Genomic DNA, 10,745 nt, shown 5'->3' with positions numbered 1-10,745 from the left:
CAACAGCACGAGCCATCTATCTACAAACAAACATAGACAAGCAAAATACTATCAGGTACTAAGTTCATGATAAATTTAAGTTCAATTAATCATATTACTTAAGAACTCCCACTTAGACAGACATCTCTCTAGTCATCTAAGTGATCACGTGATCCAAATCAACTAAACCATGTCCGATCATCACGTGAGATGGAGTAGTTTCAATGGTGAACATCACTATGTTGATCATATCTACTATATGATTCACGTTCGACCTTTCAGTCTCCGTGTTCCGAGGCCATATCTGTATATGCTAGGCTCGTCAAGTATGACCTGAGTATTCCGCGTGTGCAACTGTTTTGCACCTGTTGTATTTGAACATAGAGCCTATCACACCCGATCATCACGTGGTGTCTCAGCACGAAGAACTTTCGCAACGGTGCATACTCAGGGAGAACACTTCTTGATTATTAGTGAGAGATCATCTTAAAATGCTACCGTCAATCAAAGCAAGATAAGATGCATAAAGGATAAACATCACATGCAATCAATATAAGTGATATGATATGGCCATCATCATCTTGTGCTTGTGATCTCCATCTTCGAAGCACCGTCGTGATCACCATCGTCACCGGCGTGACACCTTGATCTCCATCGTATCATCGTTGTCGTTACGCCATCTATTGCTTCTACGACTATCGCTACCGCTTAGAGATAAAGTAAAGCAATTACAGGGCGTTTGCATTTCATACAATAAAGCGACAACCATATGGCTCCTGCCAGTTGCCGATAACTTCGGTTACAAAACATGATCATCTCATACAATAAAATATAGCATCATGTCTTGACCATATCACATCACAACATGCCTTGCAAAAACAAGTTAGACGTCCTCTACTTTGTTGTTGCAAATTTTACGTGGCTGCTACGGGCTTTAGCAAGAACCATTCTTACCTACGCATAAAAACCACAACGATAGTTCGTCAAGTTGGTGCTGTTTTAACCTTCGCAAGGACCGGGCGTAGCCACACTCGATTCGGCTAAAGTGAGAGAGACAGACACCCGCCAGCCACCTTTAAGAACGAGTGCTCGTAACGGTGAAACCAGTCTCGCGTAAGCGTACGCGTAATGTCGGTCCGGGCCGCTTCATCTCACAATACCGCCGAACCAAAGTATGACATGCCGGTAAGCAGTATGACTTGTATCACCCACAACTCACTTGTGTTCTACTCGTGCATATAACATCAACGCATAAAACCTAGGCTCTGATACCACTGTTGGGGAACGTAGTAATTTCAAAAAATTTCCTATGTACACGCAAGATCATGGTGATGGCATAGCAACGAGAGGGGAGAGTGTTGTCCACGTACCCTCATAGACTGTAAGCAGAAGCATTAGCACAACGCGGTTGATGTAGTCGTACGTCTTCACGATCCGACCGATCCAAGCACCGAACGTACGGCACCTCCGAGTTCAGCACACGTTCAGCTCGATGACGATCCCCGGGCTCCGATCTAGCAAAGCTTCGGGGATGAGTTCCGTCAGCACGACGGCGTGGTGACGATGATGATGCTCTATCGGTGCAGGGCTTCGCCTAAACTCCGCGACGATATGATTGAGGTGGAATATGGTGGAGGGGGGCACCGCACACGGCTAAGGAACGATCCATAGATCAACTTGTGTGTCTATGGGGTGCCCCCCGCCCCCGTATATAAAGGAGCCAGGGGGGAGGAGGCGGCCGGCCAAGGAGGGCGCGCCAAGGGGGGAGTCCTACTCCCACCGGGAGTAGGACTCCCTTCTTTCCTAGTTGGAATAGGAGAAGGGGGGAAAGAGGAGGAAGAGGGGAAGGAAAGGGGGGGCGCCGCCCCCTTCCCTTGTCCTATTCGGACTAGGAAGGGGAGGGGCGCGCGGCCCCCTCCTGCCTCCTTCCCTCTTCTCCCTCGAGGCCCATGTAGGCCCAATAATCCCCCGGGGGGTTCCGGTAACCTCCCGGTACTCCGGTAAAATGCCGATTTCACCCGGAACTATTCCGATGTCCAAATATAGGCTTCCAATATATCAATCTTTATGTCTCGACCATTTCGAGACTCCTCGTTACGTCCGTGATCACATCCGGGACTTCGAACAAACTTCGGTACATCAAACTTATAAACTCATAATAAAACTTTCATCGTAACGTTAAGCGTGCGGACCCTACGGGTTCGAGAACTATGTAGACATGACCTAGAACTATTCTCGGTCAATAACCAATAGCGGAACCTGGATGCCCATATTGGTTCCTACATATTCTACGAAGATCTTTATCGGTCAAACCGCATAACAACATACGTTCTTCCCTTTGTCATCGGTATGTTACTTGCCCGAGATTTGATCGTCGGTATCCAATACCTAGTTCAATCTCGTTACCGGCAAGTCTCTTTACTCGTTCCATAATGCATCATCCTGTAACCAACTTATTTGGTCACATTGCTTGCAAGGCTTATAATGATGTGCTTTACCGAGAGGGCCCAGAGATACCTCTCCGACAATCGGAGTGACAAAAACCTAATCTCGAAATATGCCAACTCAACATGTACCTTCGGAGACACCTGTAGTACTCCTTTATAATCACCTAGTTACGTTGTGATGTTTGGTAGTACCCAAAGTGTTCCTCCGGTAAACGGGAGTTGCATAATTCTCATAGTTACATGAACATGTATAAGTCATGAAGAAAGCAATAGCAATATACTAAACGATCAATTGCTAGGCTAACGGAATGGGTCATGTCAATCACATCATTCTCCTAATGATATGATCTCATTAATCAAATGACAACACATGTCTATGGTTAGGAAACACAACCATCTTTGATTAATGAGCTAGTCAAGTAGAGGCATACTAGTGACTATATGTTTGTCTATGTATTCACACATGTATCATGTTTCCGGTTAATACAATTCTAGCATGAATAATAAACATTTATCATGATATGAGGAAATAAATAATAACTTTATTATTGCCTCTAGGGCATATTTCCTTCACATGCAAGGGGATAATATCACGAGTATCCACACTGAAAACTAAGTTGTAAGGCATATCAATATCAGGGTAATTAGTAGCAATAAAATGGTGGTCCTCCATAGCTGCTCTACCTAAATAAGATTTGGGCAAAGGATGATCATGCTGGTGTATCTGCACATTGAAGTGAGTCGCCAAGCAAGTAGCGTAAATGCCCCCATGTATTTTACCCTTGGATCTATTAAGGTGAAGGCGACTTGCCACAGTAGCTCCGAAGCTATAAGTGTTGTCGCCATAAAGTGCGCGACGCAAAACAACAAAGTCTGGGGCACTAAGTGCACCCACCTTCTCTCTCGCTAGTAAGCACTCTGTAATAAGTATAGAAAAATAATGCATGGAAGGAAATTGCAAGCTAACATCGGTGGTACTCGATATTCCTCTCTCGTATCCTACTGTTAGAGTACGGTAAAAACCTTCAAACTTTGAGGGCTTAGGTTCTACCAAATCCCATCAGAAGGAAGCATGCATATGTCACAAAATTCAGTAAGTGGGATCTGGCGAGTTTCAACATATAAATTAAATTGCACCTCAAGGGGATTATTCCTAGAATGAGTTTTCACAAAGGAATTTGTGAGGAGATGATATTGTTCACATTCAGCTGTGATGAAGTCAGCGAGGCCGGCATTAGCAACATATTGTGTGAACTCTTGAAGGATTTTGGCCCTTTCCATGAACGGATTATGCGGCCACTCGCACGGTCGTAGCTCCGCCAACCTCGGGGTATGGAGATCATTGTCAGATGACTCCCCAATAACCCCCTTGGAGTTCTTCATGGAAGCAAACTTCCTAAGGAAACTCATCTTCTTCCTATGAACAAAATTCCGAAGAAAAAAATAGTCCACAAAAAATTTCTCAACAAAACGTCACAAAAATAGTAGCAACTACTCATAGGGAAGTATAGAGGCCATATCAAGCATTCAGACTACTTAGAACTCTAAGAATTCAACATGCAAGCTCATCCACAACAGCACCAAGAGTAGCTAATTATTCCAAATATAAACCACTAAAACAAAAACTAATTGGACACATGGAGGAGTCACATACCAAGCAACAAATTCCCAAAACAATTTTGGAAACGGAGCTTCGAGCAAAGAGATCGAAATCCGCAGTTTCGGGAGCAAGAACACGAGAGAGAGTGATAGTGATTTTTTTCTGGGTGAATGGAGTGATGTGGGAAGAAGTAAGTGAGGGGGGCCACACGGGGACCACAACCCACCAGGGCGCGATGGGGGTCCTGGCGTGCCCAGGTGGGTTATGCCCACCTGGTGCACCTCCCTCTGATATTATTTGCACCAGAAGTTCAGAAATATTTAGAAAAAATCGTGTTAAAATTTCAGGGCATTCTGAGAACTTTTATTTTCGGGTCATTTTTTTATTGCACGAAAAACTCAGAAAATAGACAAAGCATGGCATTTTATTTCATTTAACTAATAAAAAACAGAAAACAAAAGGCAGGGACAGAAGGTAGTACTTACTAAATTCATCAACTTCATACCTCTCAAAAATGATCCATTAATAAGGTTGATCAAGTCTTATTAACAAACACTTTCGATTAATATGAAATCTAAGAACTTTCGTAAATCACTAAATTACCTCAATGGGGATATGAATGTCCCCAACAATAAGCATTTCATATTTCTTTTTAATAGTAGGTAGAGGTAGTTGAATAATTCCAATGGTGATCGTTGGAGATTTTTCAATAACATTAATACCATTCACTTGGAATTGTTTCTTCGAAAAGTGCATTGTATGCTCATTACCATTGATATGAAAAGTGAACTTGCTTTTATTGCAATCAATAACAGCCCTTGCAGTATTCAAGAAGGGTCTACCAAGGATAATCGACATGTTGTCGTCCTCGGGCATCTCAAGTATAACAAAATCAGTCAAAATAGTAACATTAGCAACAACAACGGGCACATCCTCACAAATATCGATAGGTATGGCAGTTGATTTGTCAGCCATTTGCAAAGATATTTCAGTAGGAGTGAGTTTATTCAAATCAGGTCTTTTATATAAAGTGAAAGGCATAACACTAACACCAGCTCCCAAATCACATAAAGCAGTTTAATTTCTTTTAATGGAGCAAGGTATAGTTGGTATTCCTGGATCTCCAAGTTTTTTAGGTACTCCATCTTTAAAAGTGTAATTAGCAAGCATATTTCAGCTTCCGGTATTTTTCTCTTATTGGTGATGATGTCTTTCATATACTTTGCATAAGGAGGCATTTTTAAGATATCAGTTAAGCGAGTTCGCAGAAAGACTGGCCTCAGCATTTCAGCAAAGCGTTCAAATTCTTCATCATCTTTCTTTTAAGTTGACTTAGGTGGAAAGGGCGTAGGCTTTTGAACCCATGGTTCTCTTTTCTTTCCATGTTTTCTAGCAACAAAGTCTCTTTTGTCATATCTCTTACTCTTAGGTTGTTGGTTATCAAGATCAACAGCTGGTTCTATCTCAACATCATTGTCTGGTTCTTTATCATTTGGTGGAGTGTCTTCATGAACCTCATCATTATGTTTTTCATTATCAGAAGGTGAGTGTTCATTACCATATTGAGTTTCAGCATCAGGTATAGAAATTTCATTATCATTATCAGGAGGTTTCTCTACTTCGGGTTCACTAGAGGCAAGCAAAGTCCTATTATTTTTCTTCTTCTTTTTCTTTTTAGAAGGACTAGGTGCATCAGTGTTAATTCTTTGAGAGTCTTGTTCAATTCTCTTTGGGTGACCCTCGGGATAAAGTGGTTCCCGAGTCATTTTACCTCCTCTAGTTGCTACTCTAACAACAAAGTCACTTATATTATTGTTCATTCCATCAAGTAACTCCCTTTGAGATTTAGCAACTTGTTCTAATCGAGTTTGAACCATAGAGGCATGCTTTCCTACACCTCTAACATCATTTTATATTCTAAATAACAAGTCACTTAAGTGAGCAATCATATCAGAGTTTTTCAATTGTTTCATAACATTTGCATTGAAGTGATCTTGCTTTCTAATGTAATTATCAAACTCATAAAGACATTGACTAGGATGTTTATTACGAGGATCATCACTATCATTGAATTTCATTAAAGATTTTACCTCTACCACCTTAGGTAGTGGTGGTGCTTTAAGTCCATGTATTTCTTCAATAGGTGGTAAATTTTTAACATCCTCGGCTTTAATACCTTTTTCCTTCATAGATTTCTTTGCCTCTTGCATATCTTCAGGACTGGGATATAAGATACCCCTCTTCTTTGGAGTGGGTTTAATAGGTGTTTCAGGAGGAGTCCAATCATCATAAATTTTCAACATGCTATTCAATAATTCTTCAGCTTGCCCAATAGTTCATTCCCTGAAAACACAACCAGCACAACTATCTAGGAAATCCCTAGAAGCATCAGTTAGTCTATTATAGAAAATATCAAGTATTTCATTTTTCTTAAGAGGATGATCAGGCAAAGCATTAAGCAATTGGAGAAGCCTCCCCCAAGCTTGTGGGAGACTCTCTTCTTCAATTTGCACAAAGTTAAATATTTCCTACAAGGCAGCTTGTTTCTTATGAGCAGGGAAATATTTTCAGAGAAGTAATAAATCATATCCTGGGGACTACGCACACAACCAGGAGCAAGAGTATTGTACCAAGCCTTAGCATCACCTTTAATGAGAACGGAAATAACTTGAGAATATAATAATAGTGAATCTTCTCATCATGAGCAAAGAGGGTGGCTATATCATTCAACTTAGTAAGATGTGACACAACAGTTTTAGTTCCATAACCATGGAAAGGATCAGATTCAACCAAAGTAATCAACTCTGGGTCGACAGAGAATTCATAATCCTTATCATCAATAAAGATAGGTGAAGTAGCAAACCCAGGATCATATTTCATCTTAGCATTCAGAGATCTTTCTTTATACTTGCATAATAATTTCTCTAGATCATCTCTATCCTCACAAGCAAGAATATCTATAGTTGCCTCCTCACTCATAGTATAACCTTCTGGTACCTTTGGCAATTCATATATAGGAGGACTAGTTCTAGTAGGTGTTTCAAGATTTTCAGTTTCAAGTTCATCATCAGATTCAGCAATATCAAGTTGTCTTACTCTAGCAGTTTGTTCGTCAAGAAATTCACCTAGTGGCACATCATCATCAAGCAAGGTACTAGCATCATCATGAGTAGCATTCATAACAGAAGTAGCATCACCAATAACTTGTGACATATCAGAATTAATAGCATGTTGTGGTGTTGCAAGTTTACTTATAACAGAAGGTGAATCTAAAGCGGAGCTGGATGGCAGTTCCTTACCTCCCCTCGTCTTTGAGGGAAAAAATCTTAGTCTTTGTATCCTTCAGATTCTTCATAGTGATAATATGATAATAATCCCAAGTGACTCAACAAATATAGCTATGATCCCTGGCAACGACACCAGAAAAAGGTCTTGATAACCCACAAGTATAGGGGATCGCAACAATTTTCGAGGGTAGAGTATTCAACCCAAATTTATAGATTTGACACAAGGGGAGCCAAAGAATATTTGAAGGTATTAGCAGCTGAGTTGTCAATTCAACCACACCTGGAGATTAATTATCTGCAGCAAAGTGATTAGTAGCATAGTAATATGATAGTTTTGATGATAGCAGCAGTAGCAACGGTAACAGTGACAGTGATAGTAGTGATTTTGTAGCAGTAACGATAGCAGTAGCAACAGTAGTAACTTAGCAAGAACAATATAAGATAAATTTGTAGGCATTGGATCGATGACTCGTTGCATGATATTCATCATGAGACATACATAACCTAGGGCGATACGGCACTAGCTCCAGATCATAAATATAATGTAGGCATGTATTTCATAAATAGTCATACGTGCTTATGGAAAGAACTTGCATGACATCCTTTGTCCTACCTCCCGTGGCAGCGGGGTCCTATTGGAAACTAAGGGATATTAAGGCCTCCTTTTAATAGAGAACCGAAACAAAGCATTAGCACAAGGTGAGTACATGAACTCCTCGAGCTACGGTCATCACCGGGAGTGGTCCCGACTGTTGCCACTTCGGGGTTGCCGGATCATAACACGTAGTAGGTGACTATAACTTGCAAGATCGAATCTAAACATGGATATAATGGTGATAACATAAACGTATCAGATATGAAATCATGGCATCCGGGCCCAAAGTGACAAGCATTAAGCATGGCAAAGTCATAGCAACATCAATCTCAGAACATAGTGGATACTAGGGATCAGGCCCTAACAAAACTAACTCGATTACACGATGAATCTCATCCAACTCCTCACCGACCAGCGAGCCTATGAAGGAATTACTCACTCCCGGTGGGGAGCATCATAGAATTGGTGATGGAGATGTGTTGGTGATGACGAAGATCGAAGACCCCACTCTCCGAAGCCCCAAACGGACTCCAGATCTGGCCTCCCGATAAAGAACAGGAGACGGCGGCGGCTCAGTCTCGTGAAACACAATAATTCTTTCTCCCTGATTTTTTCTGCAATAATGTGATTTTATAGCGTCGGTTTCAGGGTCAGCAGGGCCACCAGGTGGGGACAACCCACTGGGGCAGGCGCGCCCTAGTGGGTTGTGCCCACCCAGGTGCCCTCCTCAGGTGGCTCTTGGCTCCAGAAATTCTCTTTATTGATATAAAAAATCCTAGCAAAGTTTTGTTCCATTCCGAGAACTTTTATTTCTGCACAAAAACAACACCATGGTAGTTCTGCTGAAAACAACGTCAGTCCGGGGTTAGTTTCATTCAAATCATGCAAATTAGAGTCCAAAACAAGAGGGAAAACGTAAGGAAAAGTATATACGTTGGAGACGTATCACCCCTCCATATTAGTATTAGTATTTAGGTTTTTTTTTGTTCAGTTCATCTAACTATAGATGTGGTGGAATTGTACAACGTACTTAAAATTAGCTAGTATATATAGTTGAACTAACTATTTTAGTACGTGGTTGGCAACAATTGGCAAAAAGTTTGGTCGGTTCAGCTGTCGAGTTGAACTCTTTGTATAAATTAAGAACGACTGCTTAATCTATGAATGAAATCTATGCTTAATTACTGAATCTTAGTTGCAAAAATTAGATAGTGCTAGTGATTTTTAGCTGCATATTTTGACAAATCGCAGTGTTGCAAGGATTGACAAATGACAATGTTACTAGATCAACAAATGTCAATATTTCCAGTTTGACAAATGGCAATATACCCAATATGACAGATGCAAATCTTACCAATTTGTCTGTATGTGATTGCACATGGGTCATTCGAAAAAACCGTTTGCATTGAAGGGAGGTACAAATCCTGCTTGCCAATTTTCTCTTGGCTCAGCGTCGGGTCTTGCTTTGCATACCTTATTCAATCTGAACCGTTTGCGTTGAAGAGATGCACAAATCCTGCGCGGCGAATTTTCCCTTGGCTTACTGCGGAAGACCATAGCTCTCACTTTGCATACATGTGTTCTATATAAAACGTTTGCGATGAAGAGCTGCACAAATCCTGCTCGGCACATTTTCCCTTGGCTTACTGGGAAGCTGTCGGTTTACATATGGGTGTTCTATCTAAAACGTTTGCGATGTTAGAGTGGCAGCTATTTGTTTCAAAATGCCTTTGTTGGCTGTCATTCGAGTGCGCCTTCTCTCTAAATGGACACGAAAAATACCACAACATGTCAGGTGCCATTCCATGATAGCATGCCAAGTTTCATGAGTTTCAGACGAGTTTTGGATTTACTAGAATTAAAAAACAAAGTATCTCAATGTTTCGCGAGTAATCAACAGTGCCCTGGTGTTTGAAATTCATTCCCATTTCTTGCATGGGACCCAAGCATGCACCCAAGGACACACATTTGATTTTTCAACCAATTTATATGCATTAGAGCATATGTCTGTAGTTCAAATTTAAATTATGCACATAAATGCATTGAAAACTCAATTAATGTATAAAAATGTCCAAATGAACCCCGAAAAATTCTAGAAGTTAACACAACACTCCTGTTGTTCTATGTTGACACTAGAGAACAAATTGAAATCAAGAAGAGGCAACGGATATCGTTTCGTCTAGAAAGGTGAAATGTTCCCTACCAAAACCATCAGGCTTGTTGTGAGAAGCTCTGGTTTGTGAGAAGCTTATACCCAAACCTACATCAAATGGGACAAAAAATTACCATGGCATGTTGATGCCGCTCCATGATACCATGCCGAGTTTCATGAATTTCACACAAGTTTTGGATTTACTAGAATTTAAAACTCAGGTATCTCAATGTTTGCGGCCGAGTGATGGCGGCAGGGTGTTTGACATTCATTCTCATTTCTTGCATGGGACCTAAGCATGTAACCAAGGACACAGATTTGAATTTTCAACCAATTTATATGCTTTAGAGCATGTGTGTGTAGTTCAAATTTGAATTATGCACATAAATGCATTGAAAACTCAATTAATGTATGAAAATGTCCAAATGAACCCCGAAAAATTTCAAAATTCAACACAACACTCCTGTTGTTCTATGTTGACACTATAGAAAATATTGAAATCAAGAAGAGGCAACGTATATCGCTTTGTCTAGAAAGGTGAAACATTCCCTACCGTAACCATGAGGCTTGTTACGAGAAGCTCTGGTTTATGAGAAGCTTATACCCCAACCTGCCCCAAATGGGACAATATTTTTACCACTACATGTTGATGCCGTTCCATGATACCATGTCAAGTTTCATGAAT

The sequence above is a fragment of the Triticum aestivum genome, chromosome 3B, assembly GCF_018294505.1.
Source record: "Triticum aestivum cultivar Chinese Spring chromosome 3B, IWGSC CS RefSeq v2.1, whole genome shotgun sequence".
Lineage (NCBI taxonomy): Eukaryota > Viridiplantae > Streptophyta > Magnoliopsida > Poales > Poaceae > Triticum > Triticum aestivum.
The sequence above is the reverse complement of the archived record's forward strand: the minus strand, read 5'-3'. Positions refer to the sequence as shown.